This window comes from Pseudonaja textilis, chromosome 1 (assembly GCF_049901715.1).
Source record: "Pseudonaja textilis isolate UNSWEBS1 chromosome 1, rPseTex1.2, whole genome shotgun sequence".
In the NCBI taxonomy this organism is placed as follows: Eukaryota; Metazoa; Chordata; class Lepidosauria; order Squamata; family Elapidae; genus Pseudonaja; species Pseudonaja textilis.
Genome location: NC_141990.1, coordinates 104,503,444 through 104,528,956, shown reverse-complemented (window position 1 = coordinate 104,528,956; position 25,513 = coordinate 104,503,444). Strand labels below are relative to the sequence as shown.

The 25,513-nt window shown below is 42.0% G+C and overlaps 1 protein-coding gene across 1 annotated transcript in view; it reads right to left on the bottom strand.

Annotated features, from left to right (window-relative positions):
• The window catches only part of SIM1 (SIM bHLH transcription factor 1), a 79,143-nt gene that overhangs the window by 43,703 nt on the left and 9,927 nt on the right, over positions 1 to 25,513 (bottom strand). The gene's annotated exons all lie outside the window — the stretch shown is intronic.

Here is a 25,513-nt window from a genome sequence, read left to right as displayed (position 1 = left end):
CTGAGGAGGCCCATAATCCTCAGCAACCGATGTGCTAATAAACGCTTTAGTCTTCTAGGTGTCACAGGTCTCCTGGTCGTCGTAATTTATGAGAGTGTTTCTTAAATTAGCGGACCCGGAATGATCGAACAGACAACTTCCGTCCTCCGCAGACAGAGCGATAGCTGGGAGCGATGGGGATTGTCGTCCTTTCCGTGTATGGGATGAGGAAAATAGCGTTTCCGACGAGTGCCATCCTGTTAAACTGCAATCCTTCTTCCACCACCTCAATCTACAAAAGAGTAGATAGTCCCACCCAAACCGCTACTTTGAAATTCAGGCGGTTTATTGCACTATTACTGTTTCGTTTGCTCAATAAACCCAAGATCGAAGAGGAATTTCCCTCCAAAGACTAGAATTAATTAATATGTCAAAGAATCGAAACACAGCGACTTGGCCATTTGAAGTCTTTCCCGCTCCCTTATCTCCAACCAAATCCCTGGGCCTCCCAAAATTAGGATGGCCGAAACTGGAGCAAACAAGCCATGGCGACCCAAAGACCCGGCAAGTACCGCTGGTCCGCAGCAAAGTCTTCAGTTTAAATACGAAGGAAAGTCTAACCGTAACAAATCCCTAGCTTTCCCGTTCAAACTCGGGGGAATTCGGCCGCTCAGAGGCTAATAATACTTTAGCCCATTAGTGACGGCGGAGCAATAAACAATAAGATGCTGACAATAAGACACTTTTAAAAACCTTCCTCCTGTCCCGTTGCTTGACAGAACTTTATTTGGGGTGGGGTGGGGGGTGGACTTTTCCGCTGAGTGAAGCTCCTGGGGAGTTCGCGAATAGTTGAGGAGGAGGCCGGATGTCATTGCTTTCTTCTGGAGATATTTAGTGCGTTCCTAGTGGGACCCACACCTGAGATTCTACCTTCGTTAGTCCCACCTTGTTCAGTCTTTTATGCCCAGGCAACGCCAGCCAGGATCGTCTTGGTAAGCCACCCAGCCCGGTAAATGCATTGCTGATTCCTTGTTTCTAAACTCCGGAGAGCTGCCCAGCGATTTCCTTCAGTTTTCCTTAAATCCCTGATCTCATTGTTTTTGCTTCAGATTATAAAGCGGTTCTCTCGGATCCAAGAAAAAAATAATTCTTCGGCTCTAACCCCCCACCCCTCACCCCCGCGACAGATAAGCGGGGTAGTCTTTCCTATACGATCGTGCCCTCTCTCTCACACACACACCATTATTGATTTTTAGTTTCCTTTGTTGAGCTGCCAGCAGAAGCCTTTGGCTCCGTTCCCACAGTTCCGCCCAACCTCCTTTCAGCGGGTCCTTGCGTGGTGCGAACTCTACCGAATTAGCATTTGTTTGGTCTTCGCCTAGCGCCACCTAAGAATCCAAGGCGCCCTCCAGCCTTGGTGCTAAGGTTATCAAAGTTTGTGGCCTTGGAAGCCTCTAAAATGGTCGATGGTTTTTGCCTGACCTCTTTCCGTGAACCAAATCGGTTATTTCACTAGAGTCACGGTGGGGCAAGACATAAAAATATTACTTTTTTTTTTTTACAATTGTTTTCAATCTGTATATATGTGGTGCAAAAACTCAGCCAGCGTCTTTAACTACTCCATCTTCAGGAATGAAATCCAGTCTGCCCGGCCGATGGGGGTGGGACGATTCGGGAGACCTTTTGACTCACCAGGATAGCACGTTCCTCAACTCCACCCCACCCAATACAACGAAAGAAAGGGTTGCTTTGGTGTAGACACCAGGCTAGAAACCAGGAGACGGTGTGTTCTAGTCCAGCTTTAGGCACAAAGTGAGTTAGGTCAGGGGTCTCCAACCTTGGCAACTTTAAGACTTGTGGACTTCAATTCCCAGAATGGCTGAGGAACTCTGGGAGTTGAAGTCCATAAGTCTTAAAGTTGCCAAGGTTGGAGACTCCTGAATTAGGTGACCTTGATCTAGTCACTCTCTCTCTCAACTCGAGGAAGTAAGCAATGGCAGAACAGAGAAAACTGCAGGGACCTGTCAATCAATTAAAAAGAAAAAAAGGACCCTTTCAATTTTTTTTACCCGTTCCCTTCTGTCTGCCCCCATCTCCTGATTATTACACAAAATTGCACACACACACACACCCTGCAATACCCACAACCAGATCAGCCAGATTCCGTGACATCGCCCCCCCCCCCTCACATGGTCTCCTTTTTTCGCCTTCTCTAGGCGGGGTGTGAAACCAAAAATGGCGCTTTGAGTGACGCCTTTTCCACTGACCGACTTTTACCGAGGGACTTGGACAGGACCTAAATGTGACTGACCCCAAAGCCACTTCAATCAATAAGACCGTTTCCCAAAGACAAAAGGACTAATTTTACTACTAGGGGACAAGGGCAAAAGAGAAATGGATGGAGGAAATGGCTATGTTTGGTGAACATCACAGGGAAGAGGGAGCTTAAAGACCAGTGTCACCTGGGACAGGCCTGAATAAGGAGATGGCAATCCTGCTTCACCACACTTCTTTTCACTGCCGCCTCCTCCTCCAATCTGCATCTCGCCTTCATTTTCTTGAAAGCGGTGCCATGCCAAGATCTGCGCTTTCCCTTCTTGCCGACGCAAGTTGATCTCTCTGGAAGAAGGCTGGGCATTCCTACCAGCTGCCACCTTCTGTCTCTTCTTCTTCTCAACCACTCTCACCCATATGAAGCATCTCCACCGTTAGTGGCTCACCATTCCACTACACTACTCTTTTCATTTCTTTCTCTGAGATTCTGAAGTCTACAATGTGGGTGTTTAAAATACTGGTCTGGTGTTGTCTCGCTGTTCATAAAAGGTATGGGAAAGGCTGCACCTTGAAAAATATATTGTAAGCCAGCAAACAAATTGTATAAATAAATAAATACACGCACACATGCATACATACATACATGCATACACACGCACACATATTTCTAAAACACATTAATTCTGTGTATAACTTTCTTCTCCGCTTTGCATACTTTTACTTAAGGGTGTCAGCAAACAAAGTTTTAAAAAGTGTTTGAATAAAACTTTGCATGTTTTTTAAAAATACGTCTTGCTTCAGTGGTGGGATTTAAAAAATTGTACTACCGTATCTGTGGACATGGCTGGGTGAACGTGGCAAGGGAAGGTTATTACAAAATCCCATTCCCTCCCCACCCCACTAACCTGCTTTCCAGTTCCATTCTCCTGTGCAGGGCAACAAAAGAAGACCCAGCCGATCAGCTGGGACTCGGGAGGCAGAGAATAGATAGGGGTGGGGCCAGTCAGAGGTGGTATTTGCCAGTTCTCTCGAACTACTCAAAATTTCCGCTACCGCTTCTCCAGAACCGGTCAGAACCTGCTGAATACCACCTCTGTATTGCTTACCAACTTTGTTCAGACTGTTGCAGTCACCTCTTGATTTTTTTTAAAATCCATGCTCGGTGAATATTCCTGTTCCTAAATGTCTATGGGGCTTCTCAGTCATCCAGATCATGGTTGTCCCCAAAGTGCTTTTTCAGGGGCAACTGGACTTTCTTCAGCTTCAGAGCTGAAGAAGCTTCTTGGATGAGAAGCAAAATGCCTTCAAAGAAAAACCAGAAAGTTTTTGAAAAAGCAACTTTGGGACTCCCAAAGTTTCTACTCTTCCCTCTACTTCCCGAGGTACCAGTGTGGGATGAATTTGCTCTATTGTCCCTTCAGAACAGCCTAGTCTGCAATCCTGTCCATCCCAGTGAACTTGGATCTGAGGTATCTTGCAGACCCACTAGCCACCTAGCGAGTAAGTTTCAGTTTGCAAACCTGCATCCATTTTCCTGGCAATTGGTCAACGGAACTCAGTTCTATGTAAGCATGGACAGAATTTTGTTCTTCATCCCATGATCCATGATTATTATCTAGACATCCCCAATAGATGTTTTTGAAAATCCTGGACTGAGCTATGCAATCAAGGCTTCTTAAATCAATCATGCCTTTTTAAATGGTCTCCAAATGCTGGTGTTAGATCCCACTTAGAACTTGCTAAAGCCTAAAAAAAAACTTCAGCAGCAGCTCTGGTTTTGACCATTTCTGGATGATGTTCCCACTGGATTGATTCATCCTCCTTTCCCCCAGAAGAAAAACCTTGAAACAGCAGAAAATAGATTAAGAGCAGGCCTAAAACAATGGGTACATTTTCTGACTTGACATATGCCAGACAGGAAAGCAAGATGAATCACTGAAGTACTAGATGTCCATTAGCATTTTCTATTTATCAGGCAGGGAAGGACAAGAAAACATGACATGCTGGTTGAACTATTGAACAGAGCCCCCCCCGAGCCCTAAAGCATTGTGGGGGAATCGAGGCACTTGCTTTAGCTCAGCCTCACCTATCTGACAGGTTTGGTGTGAAAAAAGGCTAACATGGAAGGACAAGGTGTGTTACTTTGGATTCCTTAGAAATAAGACATGTGAATGTAAAAAACCAAGATTGAGGTTTTCCTTCCATACTTGCCCTTAACCACAGTATGGACATGCCTTGTCCATCTTTTTTCTGCCAACCTCATTGACCTTGCCTTTGTCTCATCTCCAGCCTGAAACTGAGGCAGTCTGAAGTCTAAAATCCGAAGGAAGGAGCTGCTGTAATTTTAAGGTTGTGCTTTCCTTCTTATTCTGACATCATTCTCGCAATTGATATGATCTGGCATGCTTCACCAACTGTTCTTCTTTAAGTTTTTGCAAGTGCCTCAATCCCCCGGAAACTGGAAACCCTCTTGGTAAAGTTGCAGGAGCATTCTGAGATCCCCAAGAGACACCTGCCAGTGCTTGTCTGATCTTATGCAGGCCCTATACAAACACGAGTCTAGTGCACTATTGTAAGAATGATAGGCATGCTTTTTTAACCAGGATTTGGTCTATTCTGAAAGATCTTCGCAAAAGATGAATGTTAATTGTGAGATGTGGGTTCTGTAGCTGCATGTTGCCCATTCTGTCTCCACTGGATTCATTACAAGTTTTCCTCTTCTGCTGACAACAGGTTTCACATAGCCACGTTCTTGTTGTGATGGTGTGCTGTCCCAGCCAGTCTATGGGAATTGGATAGTTACTTAGGAATTATGAGCTGTCCCCTTAAGAGAATGCATCGTGGTAAATGTAGTTAAAGGTATCCTGGGAAATGTAGTTCATGTCACGTGACCACATCTGTAATCCCGATTGGTCACTAATTTGTCCCTCGATGGGTTGGGGGAGTTTTTCCTCACTTTTGCCTGAACTCCCTAACTCATGGCAGCTGCTTTCTATCATTATGAGATGGGTTAGGAGATAACCATCTTTTACTACAAGGCAGGTATACAAAGGATTGGTCATTAAAGAACTTTGCCACAAATGTGAGTTACAAGGATACCTGATAAATGTACTTTGTTATGGACGTCTTGTTGAGTTTATCTATCTGCACAGCTTAAAAATCTACTACTGTACAGAAGACAGAAAAGTAAAAGATGGTTTTTGTATTCCTGAAACCCAAGAAAAGTAAAAGGATTGCTTAATTTGAATTCCTGACGCCAAAAGAGGATTAAAAAGTAAAAAGATGATTTAAAATTTGAAGTCCTGAAGCCCATCAGTATAAAGACTGTTAATCTGGATTTGTGATAAAGCAAAGTAATGTTGAAGCCAGGAGTGAATGTAGAATGCTATACTCTGTGCCTCAGTTTGAATTGCAGGGAGGGGCAAGAATCCCCCCCTTCTCCTTTTACGCAAGAGACTTTCCAAATATCCTATGCTCTGGCTTTCAAAGACTATCAAATTTACCAGGACTCCTTTGTCTTCGTATGAAGCCAGGAAGGGGCAAATTCTTCCTCCTTTTCTCTTCAGCGAAAGAAGTGCTCTGTCTCAAATTACAACTCCTAACTGGGAAGAATCAATTTGTAAAACAAAGGGAGGAGCCAGGTTTTACCTATCTGCCCTGCTTCTCCCCAGTTACTACCTACATTTTTTTTTTCAAATGCAGATGAAACTACAGTTCTCAACAGTTGGAGAGGGTTTGCCTTTTTTTTTCTATCTCTTTCTGTTTCCATTTTCAGCAGGAAGTGACCAATAAAGATACCTTGCATTCCTCATCACAATAGAAATGGCCTACCACGAGGCAGACTCTTTTGTTTCAAAACTCTATACAAATGCTGACAGGGTTCCTTTGCTTGAAAAAACCTACAGTGACTTCCTTTCTCCTCCCAAGCAAAGGAATTTGATCTTCTTTTTCTTTTTATCTGTGCAACATATATTTTAAAAGGCTCCTTGGATGTTGGGCAAGGAATTCCCCCCCTCTTTTTCTTTTCAACAAGGAAGTGAGACCTAAGCAAAGCAGCCCAAGGAATTCCCCCCCCCCTCCGCCTTTCTCAATCCAACCACAGAGGCTCAGGAAGCCTTGCTCCATTTAAAGTTATACAGTCTGTTTGGATTACAGAGATGGATCCTTTCTTTCTTGAGTTCTACGTTATCTCTGCTGACTTGTTAATGCTTACTCTCCAGAAAGGGGATTTCCTGAATCTTAAAGCAGCCCACAGCAACTTCAAAAAAAAAAGCTCTGTGAGTTTTCCAATACGTGTTTGCATGATAATCCCTTTTTGAAACTATTGTGGACAATTTAATCAATTTGATTCAAATGTTCCAAGATTAACTGCAACCCAACAGACCTAAGCAAAGCAGCCCACAGCTACATCTGGGGCTCAAGGAGAAATTTCCCAGAGTTTGATTTTTTTTTTACAGTTTCTCAAATTTGACCAGTGTGTTTATCCAATGACAATCCCCTTTTGCAACTATTGTGGACAATTTAATCAATTTAATTCAAAGGTCCCAAGGGTACCTGCAACCTAACATGGGCGTAGCAACAGCTTCTGCCAGACCCTCTAGTGCCCTCTTGTGTAGCAAGCAACACTGACAAGCAAATTTCTGTGTTCAGCCCTCAAGTCTCTAGACTTTGCAACGCAACCTCAAGTGCCTCCTTGTGGAGCAAGCCACATTAGCAAGCGTATATCTGCGTTCAGCCCTCAAGTCTTCAGACTTCGCAATGCAACCTCTAGTGCCCCCTTGTGTTGCAAGCTCACAACAAACCCTAGAAAAAGGCATATTGTGTGCTGTACTAGCATCGCCCAGACTCTGCAGTGCCATCTACGTGCTCAAGTACTAAATTCAGCAGAAATTCTACTTTCTGCTACCTGCTTGCAGCGCGCCCCAGTACAAAAAAGGGAATAGCACGGAAACTCGCTAAATTTTCCAAAAGTCACCTTTTACCAATTTGAAGCATGGCAACTTCCTCAGCCATGACAGATGTCTCTGATGTATCACAAGACCCGAATCCTCCACCCACCATTGTCGTAAATGTGGAACCTGGTTTCCAACAACTGCCTTTAGATGTCCAACCCTCTGGAGAAGCCTCAATACTTCAGAAGGCCTATGACCTCAGATGGCCTAGGAAGCTTACCTCACCTGCAGTGACACGCTTCAGAGAGGATTGGGAAAGGCAGTATCTCCGTCATGCAGATGCATGGACGGAGCTGTTCAAGATCTGTGACACCCCCAAAAGCAACTTGTCTCTCGAGAGCCTCTTCCTAATGCAGAAGGAGTTAGAGGTGCAGTCTTGCATGGTGAAGAGACAGTGAAAATAAGCTTAAATACATACAGTTGAACCTGGAAGACCCAGAGTTCCGGGAACACATTCACTGCTTTGAATGTGAAGACAGCATTCAGGAAGGCAGAAACTCCCTCCAGGCCACGATCTTCGATGCGCTTCAAAAGGAACAAGGGGCGAGGGAGAAGTCTACATCTGACAGAGGTCTTCAATCACAAGCAGCTTCTTCCCACCCCTCAAAGAAAACCTCCTCCCTCCATCCCAAACCGGCTAGATCGCAGGCAGGTTCTAGTGTCTCGCACCAATTCTTTGCTGCTGGCTCTCACCATCCTTCCAGAACATCCTCCCATCGCATCTAAGGCCTCCAAAGCAGCAAGTTATGCCGAACAGGCTGCAGAAGCTGAAGTAGGAGCTGCAGTAGCAGACACAGAGCTACACACTACAGAAGAGGTAACATGGCAGAAGGCGGCAATAGCGGCTCAACAGGCCAAATTGGAGTTGGCCAAACGGCAAAGAGACGCTGCAACAAAAACTGCATGGGCTGCAGCATTGTGGAAGATGGCCAACACCTCCCTCCAATTCAACCTCAAAGAGTTGGGAAAAGAGAGCCCAGATACACGGGTCAAAGCCTATGTGAATAAGCAGCACTCGCTTCACAATAAGCAGGTGCAACCACCTCAGTTGCCTAACAGTTTCCTACAACCAGGGAAGCACAGGGATGAATCTCAACCACAGTTGTTACAGTTGTTATGCAACTGATGTTGTACGACCTAAAGTACGAGATTCACTTCCCACCAACAGCAAACCTTCCCCAACTGATGTTGTACGTACTAAGGTCCAAGATTCTCTTCCCAGCACCAGCAACCCTACCACAACGTCTCACGCCATGCTGGCCGAGCAACTTAGCCCACCAGTGCTTACACTGACTTCCTGACTTAGCCCACCAGTGCTTACACGGACTTCCCGATCAGTCAACATGCCATCAATGACAACTGCCACACTCAATCCACAGGCAGCAGCATTCCTGCCACAACCTCAATACCATTCCGGCTCTGCTTCTGGTTTGAGTCTCTTCGGCGACAGACCAAAATCCGCAATCGTGCATGTTTTCAATCTGTGCTCGCCACCAGAGCGCCCTGAGCTGGCTGGTTTCATGGCTAAGCCACCCCGTAGAGGTGGTGAAGAAGGGGGAGACTGCCAGCAGGGTCGAGGAGAGCCGCATCTCTCTTCCCCAGCCGGCCATTACTCGGCGGTTACAGTGGTGGTCAGAAATCAAAGAAGAACTGAACCGGAAAAGAATGTGCAGGAGGAAGATAAGAAGCAAAAGTTTTGGTCGACCGGGTTAAACCGAAAAAGCAACAACGTAAGGTACCCTGGAATTTAAATTAAATAACATTGTTCCCAAAGAAGATTTTGAAGCTGCGAAGGAGAGAGAAAAGGGAAAGGATTAAGTTTTTTTTCTTTCCTTTCTTATATTGATAGCCAAGAGACTTAAGCAAGAAATTGAAAAAAAATCCACTTTGACATTAATAGGCATCTAAGCTGAAAATAAAAGTCAAAGGGATAATAAAGATTTCTGGATATTTAAAAGTTTTTAAAAGCAGGAAAGGAGAAAAAAAGAGAATAAAAGGGCAGGATCTGGAAAAATGGAGGAGACTGGCTGGAACTAAGGAACGGAACTGTAACTAAAAAGAACCTACATTGACATTTTAACAAGATTCCTCAAAGATACATTTTAACTGAAACTTGGCAACAAAATAATAGAACCCCAGGAAGAGAAAATGGAAAAAAGAAGCAAGAAGAAACAGCCTTGGATTATTTGGTGATTTTTGGTTTTTGCATCTAGATGATTAAAATTAACCGGGTGGTTATTTAAAAGTCTTCAAAATGGTATCACTCTTAGAAGAACTGAAAATGCAACTTTAAAAAATGGAAAGAAGATGCACAAGAACGGAGAGGTTCTTTTGGCTTCATATTTCAATTCTTAGAAATGGAGATCTGGAACTACGAGGAACAACAAGAAACGCTTGCAGAACAAGAAGATTGGGACAAAGAAGAAGCCATCTTTAACGATCAAATAATTTTAAGTGGGGGGAAAAAGGAAAAGGGGGAAAGAGAGTGAAAGGTTTAAGACCAGAGAAAACAACCAAAAAGAAGAACAATTTGAAAGATAAGTATAATATTAGAAAGCAACAGAAGAGGGGATTACAGATGAGAGAGTTAGAAGTAGAGAGATGAGGGGGTAAAAAGGGGAGGGAGGGGAAGAGGGGAAGAGGGGAAGGAAAAGAAGTTGTAAAAGACAGAAACAAGAAATAGAGAAACAGGGAAAAGATATAAGAATTGTAACCATAAGCTTGTTTAGAGATAATGGGTGAAAATTTAATTGTAAAAAGGATTCTGCAAAGGTACATAAGATAGCATTGTTATATTACAAACAGAAATAAATTTAGAAAATATGACTAAAATGATGGATAAAATATTTACTGTAATGTAGTGGAATATTTGTTAATAAATAAATGAATTAAAGTGAATGAGAGAAATAAATGGGAACATTTTAATTATTATTAATGATTTATAAAAATATAAGTGAGAAATATGGGGAAAAAATTAACTATGGAAAGTTTATAAGTGTTCCCAAGGAAGTATGATATTTAATTGAAAAGAAATGTTAAAGATGTTAAGATTTTAATGAATATTAATGATAGAATTGAATTGGAATTATATATATATATATATAGACACACACACACACACACATACATATAATTTTTTTCTTTTTAAGTGTGTATTTTAAGAATGTACCAAGCAGAATTTGGTTGGAAGTTATGTATTATATTGAATGTTATAATTTTAAAGGTATACATTGAAGCTTAAATAAGAGTTTGAATGGATAAAATTAAAAAATATAAAGATGTCATACTCCAATTGGTAACTACAGGGAAAAATTTGTTTAATGAGAAAAGATAATATGAAATTGAAACAGGACAGACAAAAGTATAAATATAATGATTTGAATTGAGACGAGATAATTAAAATAAAGTTGAGAAAATTAAAAGAGGGGGGAAAACTATGTAGAAAATATAAAACACTAATGGGATATGGAATAGAACACAAGAATAAGCATGAAATTGAGTTTTGTGTCTGTATGAAGAAGTGATAACCTGGGACCATGCTATTTTCAAAAAAAGATGTTTTATTTGTATTTTGTTTTTGTGAAAACTCAAATAAAATTTTCAAAAAAACAACAACAACCACTCCGGCTCCCAGGCACCACAAGGTAACCGCGCCCAGCCTACACAGCAGCGTGATGCTCAACCATCGTCCCCAGTATGGGAGACCGACATCCTCCGTAAGTACTGGGAGGAAGACTACAACCCATTGTTTACTTAGAACCCGAACCCACCCTACGAGAATCCAGGGGGAGAACCCTCTATGTCAATACCTCCCCACAACTCAGCAAATGCTGAAGATTACTGGAGAAACTTGGCTGTACAAAGCTAAATTTGCATGCCAATGGAGTTCGCAAATTCTCTGACAAGCCAGGCAGCGAGTATCTAGAATGGAAGAAACTTTTCTTGTGTCCCATTCAGGAGGCATGCCTGAACACTGATGAAATAATCGCACACTTTATAGCATGGCTAGGGCCACAGTCTGCCAAAATACCGAGGACACTTTATGCATCCCACTTAGACAACCCAGCTGCTGCCCTACGATTATCATGGAAAAGACTTGATGAACTGTATGGCAATTCCGAGGACGCAGAAGCAACACTCTTGGATAGCCTCAACAGTTTTCCTAAAATTCCTATCGACAAGCCTCCCTGGATCATAGACCTCACTAACATACTTGTCTAGCTGAGAACAGCACGACGGTATCCCAACTTACTGGGACTCGTCTGTCTCGATCACATTGACACGCAGAACAAAATTGTTCAAAAACTTCCACAGGTGCTACTTGAAAAGTGGTTCCAGTTGTCTGACACCTTCATGGCCAAGGGTTGCCACCACTTTATATCCTTCACACTTCTTGAAGAATTCGTGTCCCAGGAGGTGACAGTGTGCAACACACACTGGGCCCATGGACTCAGAGCTGTTACTCCTCCTAATGACAGAATATACAACAGCAACCACATATCGCCCTCAGGCCCTATGCACACTACCAGGGAAAGACCCTTCATGGTTGTCCATAACACCGAGATTGACTCCTCATCCAAACACAGTTGGGGAGAGGGCACATCAGATACAACCCAATTTAGATCTCCGAACACAAGGAGAATACTTTTTGTCCTATGCACCACGCTCGTCACTCACAGAACAGCTGCACTGGGTTTGCAGTGAAATCACTGACCCAATGAAAAGAGTTGCTAAGGGAGTACCAATACTGCTACAAATGTTGCGAATCCAAACATCCATCCAAGTACTGCACAGCCAAGGTGCAATGTGACTTATGCAATAGTGACCAGCGCCTGACCACGCTGCATCCAGACTCCGAGCCGCCACTGCAGATATCCCGTAACCCTTCTTCAGACAAGGAGCCTCAACATAACACAGAAGCATGCAGGGCTCCTCGGCAGATTGCCAAACCTCAACCAAAACCAAGGATGAGTGTCAACTGCACAGCACTGTGCGCCGACTCACCATGTCCTCGTTCGTGTCTTCCCATCTGTTTAGCCAAAGTGTACCCTGAAGGACACCCTGAAGATGCCGTGAAAATATACATCCGGATAGACACTCAAAGCACCTGCACCCTGGCCAGACCTGCATTCTTTGACCTCTTTGAGGTGCAACAGAATGAACTTCACTTCACTGTATCAATGTGCCATGGACCAAGAAGCACTGCGGGGAGGAGAGTGACTGGACTCTGCATAGAGTCATTGGATGGATGTTCCCAATTCCCACTACCACCCGTATTTGAATGTGATGGGTACCGAACGACCGCAGTCAGATCACAACACCTGAGGTCATAAGTAGCATGCCTCACCTACAGCACCTGGCTCATCACTTTCCCACTCTAGATCCAGACGCTGAGATCCTACTCTTGCCTTTCTCTTCTCCGAGTCAGTCGGCGGCCCTGTAGACGGCCCTGTAGCCATCAAATCTCCACTAGGATGGGGAATCGTAGGAATTGTCAGTGTCGATTGGATGCAGGCCCCAACCCAGCACCATCCATTCCAACAGCCTTCCGACACCCTTTAGCACCATCAAAAACAAGAATGACATTCCAGCCTAAAAGGCTGTGTTCAATCAGTACACTTTCACTAGGACACCCTAAACAGCCAACAACCACCAGACATTCACTAAGACGCTCTACACAGGCATATGCATCAGCAACACCCTTTCCAACAGCTTCCCAATGCCCTTTGACACTGTGGAAGCAAGAGTACCATTCCAATCCTAAAAGGCTGCCAGAAGCGACCACCAGACTTTCACCTTTGCCGCAAGAGTACCTGTACACTCTAAAAGGCCACCAAAGGTGACCACCAAACTTTCACCTTTGCCACCAAGAGTACCTGTACACCCTAAAAGGCTGACAGAGGTTTGCGCCAAGAGGCTGAACTTGAAGACTGAACCTCAAGCTTTGCATGCTTTGCTTTGTTTGATGCTTTATTAATATTTACTGTTTCTCCTAGTTATATAGCTAACTGTTTATCTTAGTTATATAGTTATCTGCTATTCATATTATTACTGTTTACTGCTTATCTTAGTTTATAGTTAATTTTTTTTCTCTTCTCTTAATAGTGGAATTTACAATTCCAGGCAGGGAGTGTGCTGTCCCAGCCGGTCTATGGGAATTCGATAGTTACTTAGGAATTATGAGCTGTCCCCTTAAGGGAATTCATCATGGTAAATGTAGTTAAAGGTATCCTGGGAAATATAGTTCATGTCACGTGGCCACATCTGTAATCCCGATTGGTCACTAATTTGACCCTCGATAGGTTGGGGGAGTTTTTCCTCACTTTTGCCTGAATTCCCTAACTCATGGCAGCTGCTTTCTATCGCTACGAGATGGGTTAGGAGATAACCATCTTTTACTACAAGGCAGGTATACAAAGGATTGGTCATTAAAGAAGAACTTCATCACAAATGTGAGTTATGAGGATACCCGATGAACCAATAAATGTACTTTGTTATGGACGTCTTGTTGAGTTTATCTATCTGCATCTGCACAGCTCAAAAATCCACTACTGTGCAGAAGACAGAAAAGGTGGTGTCTGAAGACCTGTAAAAAGCCTCTAAAAATTGTCTCCCTGACCAGCCAACTCTCCCAGAACTAGACTCATTCAAGTTGCAGAGTCAGCTCTTTATGCAATGCATCACAGTTACTTACTGTATGTCCATTCCAGCTTTGGTGGCACTGAACACCATGTAGATAATTGGGCAACCTAACTGTAATTGTGTAAATCAGAAATGTATATCTCTACGGTTTCCCACCAGTACTTCCTGGCTTGCCAGCCACAAGATCAGAAATGATTGTATTGGTCACTCACTCCCAGCATCCCTGCTCCTTTGCAGCACTGGTCAATAGTTCAATAGCAACAGCTAGTCAATAGTTGTCTTCAGTATTCCTTCCTTGTTTATTCCTAGAGTAGAGCCCCTCTGTGCCTGGGATTTGGCATTTTGACCATAAGCTTGGCTCTCTTTCAGAAGAATGTTACAGCCTTCTGTAACATTCCAAACAGACCCAGAGGAAAGAATGTGAAGAACAAAAAGCTCCCTCTCACTTCATCCATTAGTCAGGAAGCTCAACAGATGCCTAATCTGACATTGTAAACATCTCAGATTAGGGTGATTGAGAAATCCATCTATTTCTTTCCTTCATTTGACTTGCAATTGCCAGGTAAGGTCAGGGTCAGTCACTAACCTCATTACTGTCACAAAATAGAAATCAGTTATAGGGAGGGCATAATTTATGCAGGCATATTTTCTTCCAGTTGAAGAGCCAGAAATTAGTACTATAGTTTGAGTCAGTTATGAACAAAAGGTAATAGCAGATAAGAAAGTAAGCGAATAAACTCCAAATAATGATATGCGCCTTAATCCATACTTTCTTCACATAACACGCTGTATCATAAACGGAGGCTAGAATTACCCAGAAGGTTAAATTGTGATTAGCTGCTTGGGATTCAGGATGTTTTCACAATTTAGCATTAACTTTTCTCTAACGTTTCAAACAGGTCTTTTCCAGCCCCATCTAGGATCTTAAAATTCCTACTTAAAGTTGCCTTGAACTCTTTTCATGGAAGTAAGCATATACATTTATCAAACCCAAAGAAACAAATACAAGTGTCTAAATTTGGGCTTTCTCCAACCTTGGACTTTGACCAAATGCTTATTTTGGCCTCGCTTTGGGCCCTGCTTCTGTCTTAGTTAAGCTTATTCTTTGAGATCCTTAGAAGATGATTGAAGCCATACACAGCAGGGACATACAGAACTGATGTTCAGATCTCATAATTAGATCTTTGGGTGATTCTCAGCATACTTTCAGTCACATCCTAACTTTTCCAAAAAGAACAACAAAACACCCTTATTTATTGTTATGGTTGAACCCATAGGGTGATTTTTAACATCTTTATGGCATGATGTAGTCATAGCTGAAGCACATTATTGCTAATGAAGATAGGCCTTCTTTGCCACAGCCAAAGCTGTGACACTGGTTTTCAGGCACTTCTATCCATTACAACCTGGTGGCTACAATTCTGTCTGGTTGTTCTACCAGTAACTGCTAGAACAACTGCTGTATCATATATACCTTCTATAAGCCACTTTTTCAATTGTCTCCAATTATTTTTAAGCATTAGTGTCTTATCCAATGATTCTTGCCTTCACATTACATGTTCAAAATATTTTAGCTTTAGCTTTAGTATTATGCTTCCAAGGAACAGTCTGGTTTGATTTCATTTTGTACTGAACAATTTGTTCTTTCTCTGGTTCACAACATATTCAACTATTTTCTCCAGCACTGGAATCCAAAACCATAAATTTTTCTTAATTCCATCTCTATGATTCTCCAGCTTTCACCATTGTAAACATTATGATTGGGAAGACCTTGATCTTGACAATATGTACCTTTGCTGTCGCAGTGATGTTTCTGCCCTTCAAAATATTGCACAGCATTTCTCTTAACTAGCAACCATCCCTGTCAAATTTTGAGCATAGGAAGGTAAATGTTTAGGCAATATTTTGAAGGACAGAATCATCACAACGACAACAAAGGTGTATATTGTCAAGACCATGATCTTCCCAATCATAATGTTTACAATGTCTACTTGTTCTCAGAGGACCTTTTTTGGTTAGTGGTTAAGGCTTGAAACCAGTAGACTGTGAGTTCAAATCCAACCTTACGCATGGAAACCAGCTGGGTGACTTTGGGTGAGTCATTATCAGCCCATGAATTCATGTCACAACTAAAAGATCAACACAACCAATGGATCATCAACAACAGGGGTGTCAAACTCAAGGCCTGTGGGCTGGATCCGGTCCATGGGGTGCTTAGATCTGGCCTGCGGGGCCACCCTGGAAACAGTAAAGGACTGGCCTGTGGGTGCTTCTGCCAGTGAAAATGGAGCTATGCGCAGCCGTCCTGGGCTCAGTTTTCGGCTGTGATGTTGAGCTGGTCATGCCCACCCCAGCCACACCCATCCCCCCCAGGTCAAACTCAACCCTGATGTAGCCCTCAATGAAATCGAGTTTGACACCCCTGATCAACAACAATAAATAAGTGGACCCTGCATTATGGAGAAAAACAAATCAATTAGTTCTCTGACTATTTATACTGATTGGCACTACCTGCTGACTTTTTTTTTTAATATTGAGTGAACCAGCTATGATAGCAGAAATATTCACAATACTGTATATTGCTACGGGACTACAGGATTATCATAATTTGACATCCTACTAATGACTTTATAACATCTTCTAACATTACCCAGTCATTGTGGCAGTGTACACCTGTCTTCATTACAATGATGGTAGATAATGCTAAGTCACTAGTAGGGATCCTATCTTACTATGGGCAGTTTTAGTATCTTTAATACGCTTTTATTCTGTTTAGGGGGCAGCACAAACTTATGCTACTATCTTTTCTCTCAATTCTGTCTCAATAACACAGCCAGCGTATGGGTGCCCTGAAAATTTAATACAGGGCTGATTAAAATGTGCCTATCTGTAGCTCAGTTTCTTTTCCTGCTAGAATTCCCACTCCCATATGTTAGATAGGAAAACCAACCATCAATTACACTCCTTAACCCAGTGGGTGGGATGGGGCAATGGGAGTCTGCTAATTAGAGATCACTGTCTTCCACCAGCAGCTCTTGTACTGTGAAAGTTTGGAAAACAAATAAATACATTCCCTGTGCCATCTTGCAAGTTGTCCAATTGTTGGTCTTTGTAATTGCTGCTTCAAAGCAGTTCTTAGAGGATGGGATTTAGAGATATCTATTGGTTTCACTATTGATTTTATAATTGATGCCACATCATTCCAGGCAGCAGAGACCAAAATGGCAAAGGAGAACAATGATCTGTGACCATATATGCTGCAATTAGACCTGGCCAGTAGGAATTGGATAGCTCTTAGTCCCTGACCGTGTCACCAGATGATCACCGCTGAAGCACCATAAACTCTGCAAACAGTTAAATCTCACATCAGAGAAAATGGAAATCAACACATCAGATTAGATAAATGCAAACTTAGACTGCCTCAGCTATGGTTTGGAGTTAACACAAAGCCTCATTGGAGCAGTATGCTAATGAATTAAAACTTGGAATAATCACACCAAAGACTGGGTGATGCTGTAAATCACTAATGTAAAATACACCATGAGTTCACATGTCCTGTGGCTTGTTCACATGTCACATGGCTTGTTTTAGTCATAGTCTTCCAAATAACCAAAGACACACATAATGCTTACCTCTATGCTGTGATTTGCAAATAGAAATAAATGGGCATGCACAACAGCCCAAGCCAAAAGCAAACAAACTACATTATGATGTGATATATGAACAGCCCTGGACTTTAAGTCCAGATGGACATATACTTGGGCTATAATCACACAGTGCACTAAGGCATGGTTTTCTTAAATGCTTTATTGACTAAACCACCCTTATCTGGGTTCAGTGAACATGCTAAACTATAAACAGGAAATCCACATTAAGGCCTAGTATGTTTTGAAAATCATTGCTCCCTGATATTTTAGCAGAATGTGGACGATACAGGGACTTCTATTCTACACTGCCCTGGAAGCTTTTGTCAGTTGTTGATTAAACCAAAGACAGGAGTGCTCCCAAGATTGGAATTGAGTGGGCTTTCTCCTTAGGCCCCTGAAAAAGGAAAAATTGACCTCTACCTGCATAGGTTAATGAATAGCCACCTGCATTTACAGGATGAATAGCCATCTACATTTACAGGTTAACTTTGGGGCAGAAATTAACTCTGTCACTTGTATTCTTGCAATTGGACTGTTTTTTTTCCTACTACAGATGCCATTTTCCTTCCTACCTAATCAGGTCAAGTTAATATTTTCCAAATTGACTACCTGTGAGTCAGCTTTCACACTCCTCTTGGCTAAGAGGGAGATGGGAGTTGGAGTCCAATATTTCTGGGAGACCTTAAGTTGAAGAAAGCTCTGATAAACTAACGATTTCATGTTCATAAACAACATGTCACAAAGCCAATTAATAAGAAATAATCCCATTGCTTTCTCAGTTGTTTGTTTCCTAAACTACTTGAAAATCTGGACAGGAATTTTGCCAGAAATGCACCAATCAACTCTTTTGAATTCATTGACTGGAAAATATTTTTGTTATTTTTAAATTCAGTACTTCAATCTGGCCTGAGTGAGTCTCATCTTGCTGTACAAATACTTACTTAGCTGCACAGTTTTTAAGGTTACTTTCTCAAAGAAGGCCAAATATGGGCAGCTGAACTTGTTTGGTGCCTATAATTATTATACTTGCTTACTCAGAAGTAAACGCAATATAACAGGATTCAGGCAATATCAAGTATGATTATGTCAAAGCTGTTGGAAAATGATCAGACAGGAAGGAGGAATCAAGTAGGGAATTAGTTTCGAACCATTACACAACCACCCAAGACTGCACACCACTCTGAAACCCTCTCCCCACAAGCTCCATGGAACCTTATCTAACTGTTTCCAAGGGAAAGCAAGCAATCTGGGGAGATTCCTGCAGAATACAATAAAGCAAATAATTTGACCCTTACATGTGTAGATCTATTTGGTTGCACCTAACAACAGCCTTGTTTTATTTGGAAACAAGTTAGTGGACATTTACTATGAACTAAATTAGCACATATTGTAATTTCATCAGGAATGCTTGGAATAATTCCCTTTTTTTTTGATTGAGTTGAGATTTTTAAAAGTGTATAATTTTTTTCAAGTAATCTTATGCCATTTTCCTTAACTGGATTATGCACCTCTGAATATAGTTTTCTTCTGAGTAGGCATGCTTTATACATTACAAATGATGATAAATATCATCATCTCAAAGAAAATGGAAGTGGGTGTACAAATCTATAGGATAAGATTAATTCCAATGTATTCAGATTTACAGAACAGTATACACTAAATGAAATAAAATTTACTGTCCTATTAATGCAAGTAGAATTCCTGGCTCCAACATCTTCTGCTTACTTTCATTTTCAAAAGCTTGTTTCTCAAGGATTTTTCTTAAGGATTTTTTTTAACTGAAGTACCAACGTTTTACTTTCCTTTTTACACTTGATTTACCATAGCATTTTTTTTTTACAAACCCCCTAATTGCCTTTTAAAAGGGAGAAGTAGGGGCAATAAAAACCCAGAAATCTAAAGCTTTCTCTTGTCATTAGGTGAGCCCAGAGATGGAGAAAGGAAAAGCAAAAAAAAAAAATCACTCCGGGATTTATAATCTGAAGGGGGATTTTCCAGACTAAAGTAGTACACACACACACACAAAAGCAAACCTAATCTCTTTTAGAAAATTTTCAAGCTGCGCTAAATTACATTTCTTTTTCTGGTTTTTTTTTTTTTGAGGGGGAAGGGAGCTTGTTTGTTTTGTTTTGTTGTCTTATCTCGAGTCGTAATTTTTTTTTTGGGGGGGGAGGGGAATCTTTTCACGCCTCACTTTCTTGTCATATTTACATAAGGGGGAGTGGAGGGGAGGGAGAGAGCCGGTCTTGCGGAGGATGTATCTATTACGGATCTAAAGAGACGCCTGTGGCTGCTTTTCTTCCAAAGCCCCCAGCACCGGATTATCTTCTCGGCCTGCCTACGGAGCCGTTGTTTCTTCCCCGAAAACGAGATTTCGATTGAGAAAACAAGACCCCAATTAGTCAGCAAATGAGGTGGAAGAGAGCCACTCCGAGGGAGCTCGCCCCATCTGCGGCCGCTTTGACAAGGCAGGCGGGGAGCAACAGGCCACGCCCCGCCTCCCTCTCGCGCTACCGGCGGCTGTCAAGAGCAGCCTTCTTAGCGCGGAGAGGCTGAGAAGGGACGCTCTCCCGTCGGGCAAGGCTGGATCTCGCAAGCGCTTAAGCCGGCTGTCCCGCCGGATCAACACATTTCCCCGCAATCCTAACGTCGATTAGCTCTGAGCCCGGACTTCGCACCAGGCCACGTGGTCCTGCGCGCGCAGTCCCAGGACTGGAGGCCGTGCTGTGATCAGGTACGGCTCCCGCCAAATAAACCGTATGGATCCCTCGCTTGTCTTTTCGCTTGCAAGAGCAATCGGTCCCGACCACTGCAGTCGCCCTTCTTCTCCTAGGCCGCCCTGGGTGGGCCTTATCTTGCTCAATTGTCCGAAAGGTACTTTTTTTTTTTCAGGAGGCAACTGGACTTTCTTCTTTTTCTTTGAAGACCTTTCGCTTCTCATCCGAGAAGCTTCTTCAGCTCTGACTGGATGGTGGGAAATGGAGCCAGAGCTGAAGAAATTTCTTGGATGAGAAGCGAAATGAAAAAACAGGCAAGTCCAGTTACCTCTGGAAAAAAGCACCTTTTGGACAACCATGACCTGGATGACTGAGAATCTCCATAGAAATCATCTTGCCCGTTCTGGTTCTGGAAAACAGATGAATGGATTCCTCACTGATCATTTTGTAGAGAGGCGAGAAGGGAAGGCAGGCGACCTGTTCAGAAGGAATCAGACATGTGTTTTTGAGCCTTTGTCGAGGTGTAGCTGCACCCTCTCCCGGTGTTCACCCTCTCCCAGCTGGTGGAATGTCCACCCACTGAACAGACATTGACCAGTTTGCCAGTCTTGAAAATATGGACCCCCCAAGAGGATGAGGCATTGGTTGGCCAGACAATGAAAATTGCCATCTGAACAATCCAATTTCTGGCTACGATTCTTTTTATCAATATGCTGCAGGGAGGAATAGATCATGTGGACTCTACTAATGAGGAAAAACTCAAATATCTCAGTGTCTCCTGCAGGGATATTTTCAGGACATTTCACACAAATGATTTTGCTTAACCACACAAAGCTATCAACTGAATTTTGAGTTGTCCCAATGCAAGCTGCTAGGAAACACTGATACTAAGTGGAAAATGGAGCAAATCTTTCCCAGAGTGATCTTAGGTGGGTTATGAAACAATACTATATAATGCCATTTTCTGTGTCCATAGATCTGGTTAATTTTTGCTACAGCGCATAATACACCCTTCCTAAAATCTTATATCTTGGATACATTGGGCCAGAACTACTATTACCAAAAGAAATAGTTTGCTACCACCTTTTCAGAAGTTTCACAAAAGCTTAATGCCTTTTAATAACATTTTAATCTAAAAAAGATTTTAATCTAAAAAAGTGCTACCAGAGTCCTGATTTTTTGATACCATACAGTAAGATGACTTTCTTCCTACAATGCACATTAAAGGAAACCTGATTCTGAACAAGACAAAACTAAACTGAGTGGGCAATTAGCATTTTTCAGGTGTTCAGGTTTTTTTTAAAAAAAGATCATTCTAATCCCAACCTCCTCAAATCAATATTCAAGATTTCATTTGAGATGAAGCTACCTGGTAGAAAAGGAGGATAGGATTGATTTTACTCCAGTGTATCCCCTTCCCCCACTGTGTAGTTTTACTAGAAAAATACATGTATTTACCAGCAGAAGCAAAAATGTTTCCCTAATTGTAATAGGTACTCTCTACTATAAGAAAGGTTGCTATTAGTATAGAAATATGCACACAGAACACATTACAGTCTGAGAAAACCTTTTTCTTATCTTTGTAAACAATTTGATGAAAAGCAAACGTGTTTGTAATATTAGAAATTGAGGGAAAAGGTGGAGGAAGAGCAATAATGAGAACTCTTTAGGTTTAGTTTACTACTAAATAATACTTCTTCAGACATCATTCTCTTTTGTGGCAGGAAAAAAATATGTACTCAAAATGTACCACTATGTCAAATTCTATAAAGTAAGTATATTATCAGGGTTGACAATTGTCAACTCCAGAATATAAAGAATAAAACTGTGGAACTGTAGTTGCATATTCTTAGTTATTCCCTTAGCAGTACTTCTATTGGTGTATTTTTATATATACTCAAGAGAGGTGATAAATTATATGGAGTATATTCCCATGTATGAAGATACAGGACTGCAGCCTTAATGGTTGCTTCAGTTGTGTTGGTTGGCCTGAAATCCAACCAGCACAACAAATCCAAATTAAGTCCAGTTTCCCTCTTTAAGAAGGGTTTTAATCAGGTCCTAGATACATTGCCCTGGCTGACAAAACACACTAAGCCCTAATGTAATTTGTTTGGTTTGGATTCAGTGTGTTATACAAGTTGAGTAATAGAGCTGTTGTGGTTTACTCAATAAATTGCAGCTGAAACTATGTGGCTTAGCATGACTAAATGTAATCCAACTGGTTTCAGTAAATAGTAGGCACAGAATACTTGGAAATGGACAGTCATCTTTCCTGCAATGTATCCACTGCAAGAATGGCTGTCCCCACTATTTAGCTTCGGTGTATGAGATTAGCCCCTATTGGTCTTTATTGTTTGAGGCAGAGATGTCAAGCTCAAGGCTGACAGGCCAGATCCAGCCCACAGGGTACTTAGATTTGGCCCATGGGGCTACCCTGGAAATAGCGAAGGACTGGCCCACAGTGGAGGGATGGGATACGACAGGGTTAACTATTGGTTTGGTGATTTATGAGGTTCGGTGATTTATGATGTGCTTCCCTGCATGCTGCGAGCCGCGTGCCTATAAGTCATCATCAGCACGCTGCTGCATGCAGAGAAGCAGCCTTTGAAACAGCCCTCTTTTCCTGCTTTTTTAACTGCAGCTGTGCCTCATTCAGCAGCTGAAGTTGAAAAATCAGGAAATAAAGATCAGGTAAGAGCCTGGGTGGGCGGTTGGGCAAAAACATCAGCAGACATCGAACTGGTTCTATGTCTGCTGCTCTTCAGAGCTACCGTTTCTATAGAGGTAGACAGAACTGGTAGATACCCACCCCTGCCGCAGTGCCTCTGCCAGTGAAAACAGAGCTTGGGAGGGCTGCACAAGGCCGTCACAGCTGGAAACAGAGCTCAAGAGCCCTTTTTCTCTGGGAGCACTCGGCCCACCACACGCACCCCCACAGGCGCCCAAAACACAAGTAATGTGGAGCTGGCCATGTCCACCCTTGTCACACACACACCCACCTCCCCCCCAGGTTAAACAACCCTGATGCAGCCCTTAATGGAATTGAGTTTGATATCCCTGGTCTGTGTTGTCTAAAGAAGCCAGGAAGTAAGGTTAATTGATAAAATCATGGGTAAGTACGTCATGGTGAAGCATGCCTTGAGGACACAGTTCTCCAATAAATTAAATCAGTTCTGAAGGCTTTAGTAGATGTCTGACTCTTTACTTCTCTTCTTTCACAGGAGGCCTGGAAGAAAAACCTGCTTTGAAAGAATCTAATACTACAGTCACAATCGGAGTAGCCTCTATTGAACGCAACAACTTACTTCTAGATGAACTTGCAAAAGATGTAGCTGTTGACCTAGAAAGTAGTCAGCCTTTTCAAGAGTTGTTTTGTACAAAAATAGAACAACTATTTGTGTTCTATTAAACAGTGTTAGAACATGATAAAAAGAGGGAGGGGAACACCCAAGGACTTGCAGGGATTAACATTTAAAGGGTAAGCAGCTAAGACCAAATGTAATTTAAGGAGTGGGCCTTGAGTCTTAGGTATTTGGGGCATTTTTGAAGATCAGCTCCTTTTGCATTTCTGTAGTGCGTTTGCTATGTCCAAAGTGCTAGTGAGTCTTTCAAAAGATGCTTCAGGAACAGCCAGCATGGAGGAAGGCTACCTAATGTATGCAGATAGATGAATGTCCATCCTTTTCTTTCTTTAGCTGGTCAGAAGGGGGAACATCCCATGAGACATTGAAGTTACAGCCAGCCAACTGGTTCCAACCTAGCCTGCAGTCCTAATTCAACCAGAGATTTTGCAGATCTCCCCATGATGGTAGGATCTTCTGTCCCCTCTCTTGCATCTTCCTAAATTTTTGCCTTCAGTTGGATTCTCCTGTATTGATTTCATCCAATGCACTTACATATAATCAGTATTACATATTCTTGGAGTAGTAGAATGCTATTGGTGTATCTAGTTCTTAAAAGAATTTAGCATAAAATAAAACACTCTAGCCACAAAAAGCTTCTAATCTAAATTATCCTGTAATTATCCTGTTTCTCAACCTTAGCAACTTCAAGATGTGTTCACCTCAACTTGAATTCCACCAACTTAAAGTTGTTGAAATTGAGAAATGCTTCCATACCTCAATCTTCCCCAAGATGGCCCCTTCTCTATAACTCCCAGAATTCCAAGTTATGGTAATTGCTTTGAAATCCATCTGGAAAGAAGCAATGAAAGATGAGTCATTTTTCTTTTGAGGCCAACCACAGAATTTTGCAGAGTCAAGCATATGAAATGTGAATTTAACAGAACCCCTTAAGGCTGCTGAGAAGGCTGGGGACAACTGGAATTGCTATTCACAGTCATCAATCTGTCACTTCAAGCGGAAATTATTCAACAAATATTTTCTTTGAAAACTTCCCCTTAAGCTATAGTATTTGGTTGTTTGTATTCTAGATTTTTTTTTCACCTGTTAAAGGTTTTAGAAGGGATTCTGGGCTGAATTCGCACAACATAATATGGTTTAATTTTGGCTAGGCATATTGTGTGAATCAAGACAATGGTGGTTTATTCAATAATTTATAGTTAAATAAGATTTGGATTAGTGAGATGTGGGAATTCAGCCTCTTTAATATTTAGGATTGGTTTCCAAGAAGTGATAAAAGAGACTGGAGCTATCCATTTCAGATTCTCATACAATCATTAACAAAACTTATCTTCAGCTAGAAAACTTTTAGTATCAAGGAAGGAAAAGAGAGCTATGTTTTCTGTAGGCAGAGAAGGTTTCCTCTTAGAAAAAAGAAGACAGGACAATCCCTAATTGGACAAGCCTGATGGGGAACTGTGGCACTTCAGTGAGAAACAAACCTCCTCTATTGAATTAACTGATTATGGACATGCTTTGTATTGTATAATTAAAGATAAAATCCCATGCATTTAGTGTAGCTAAAGGCTCTCACTTGATCTGATCTTTGACTCTGTATGAATTCTGAAATAGCACCTTTGCCTCTCCTACCAATCACATAACTACTATCACAATTTTTTGTCCGAAGATGATGGAATTTTCACCATCGTTTCTGGTGACTTCAACTTAAGAGAGTTATGGATCAAGTGACAGCTTCACTCTTGGTTCCTTTCCCTGAGAGTCCAACTAACCTGCTGGAGGCTTTCAACCAGGTTCACCCACTTCTAGCTGAAGCAAAAAATCTGCTCCTAGTGCCTGGGACAATGTTAAACAAGCTGAGAAGTATCTGGAAGATATTTTTTTTGACAGCCTTGATTTTTCTCAGCTGGAATGTTGTTCATAGAAGGATTCACAGGGTA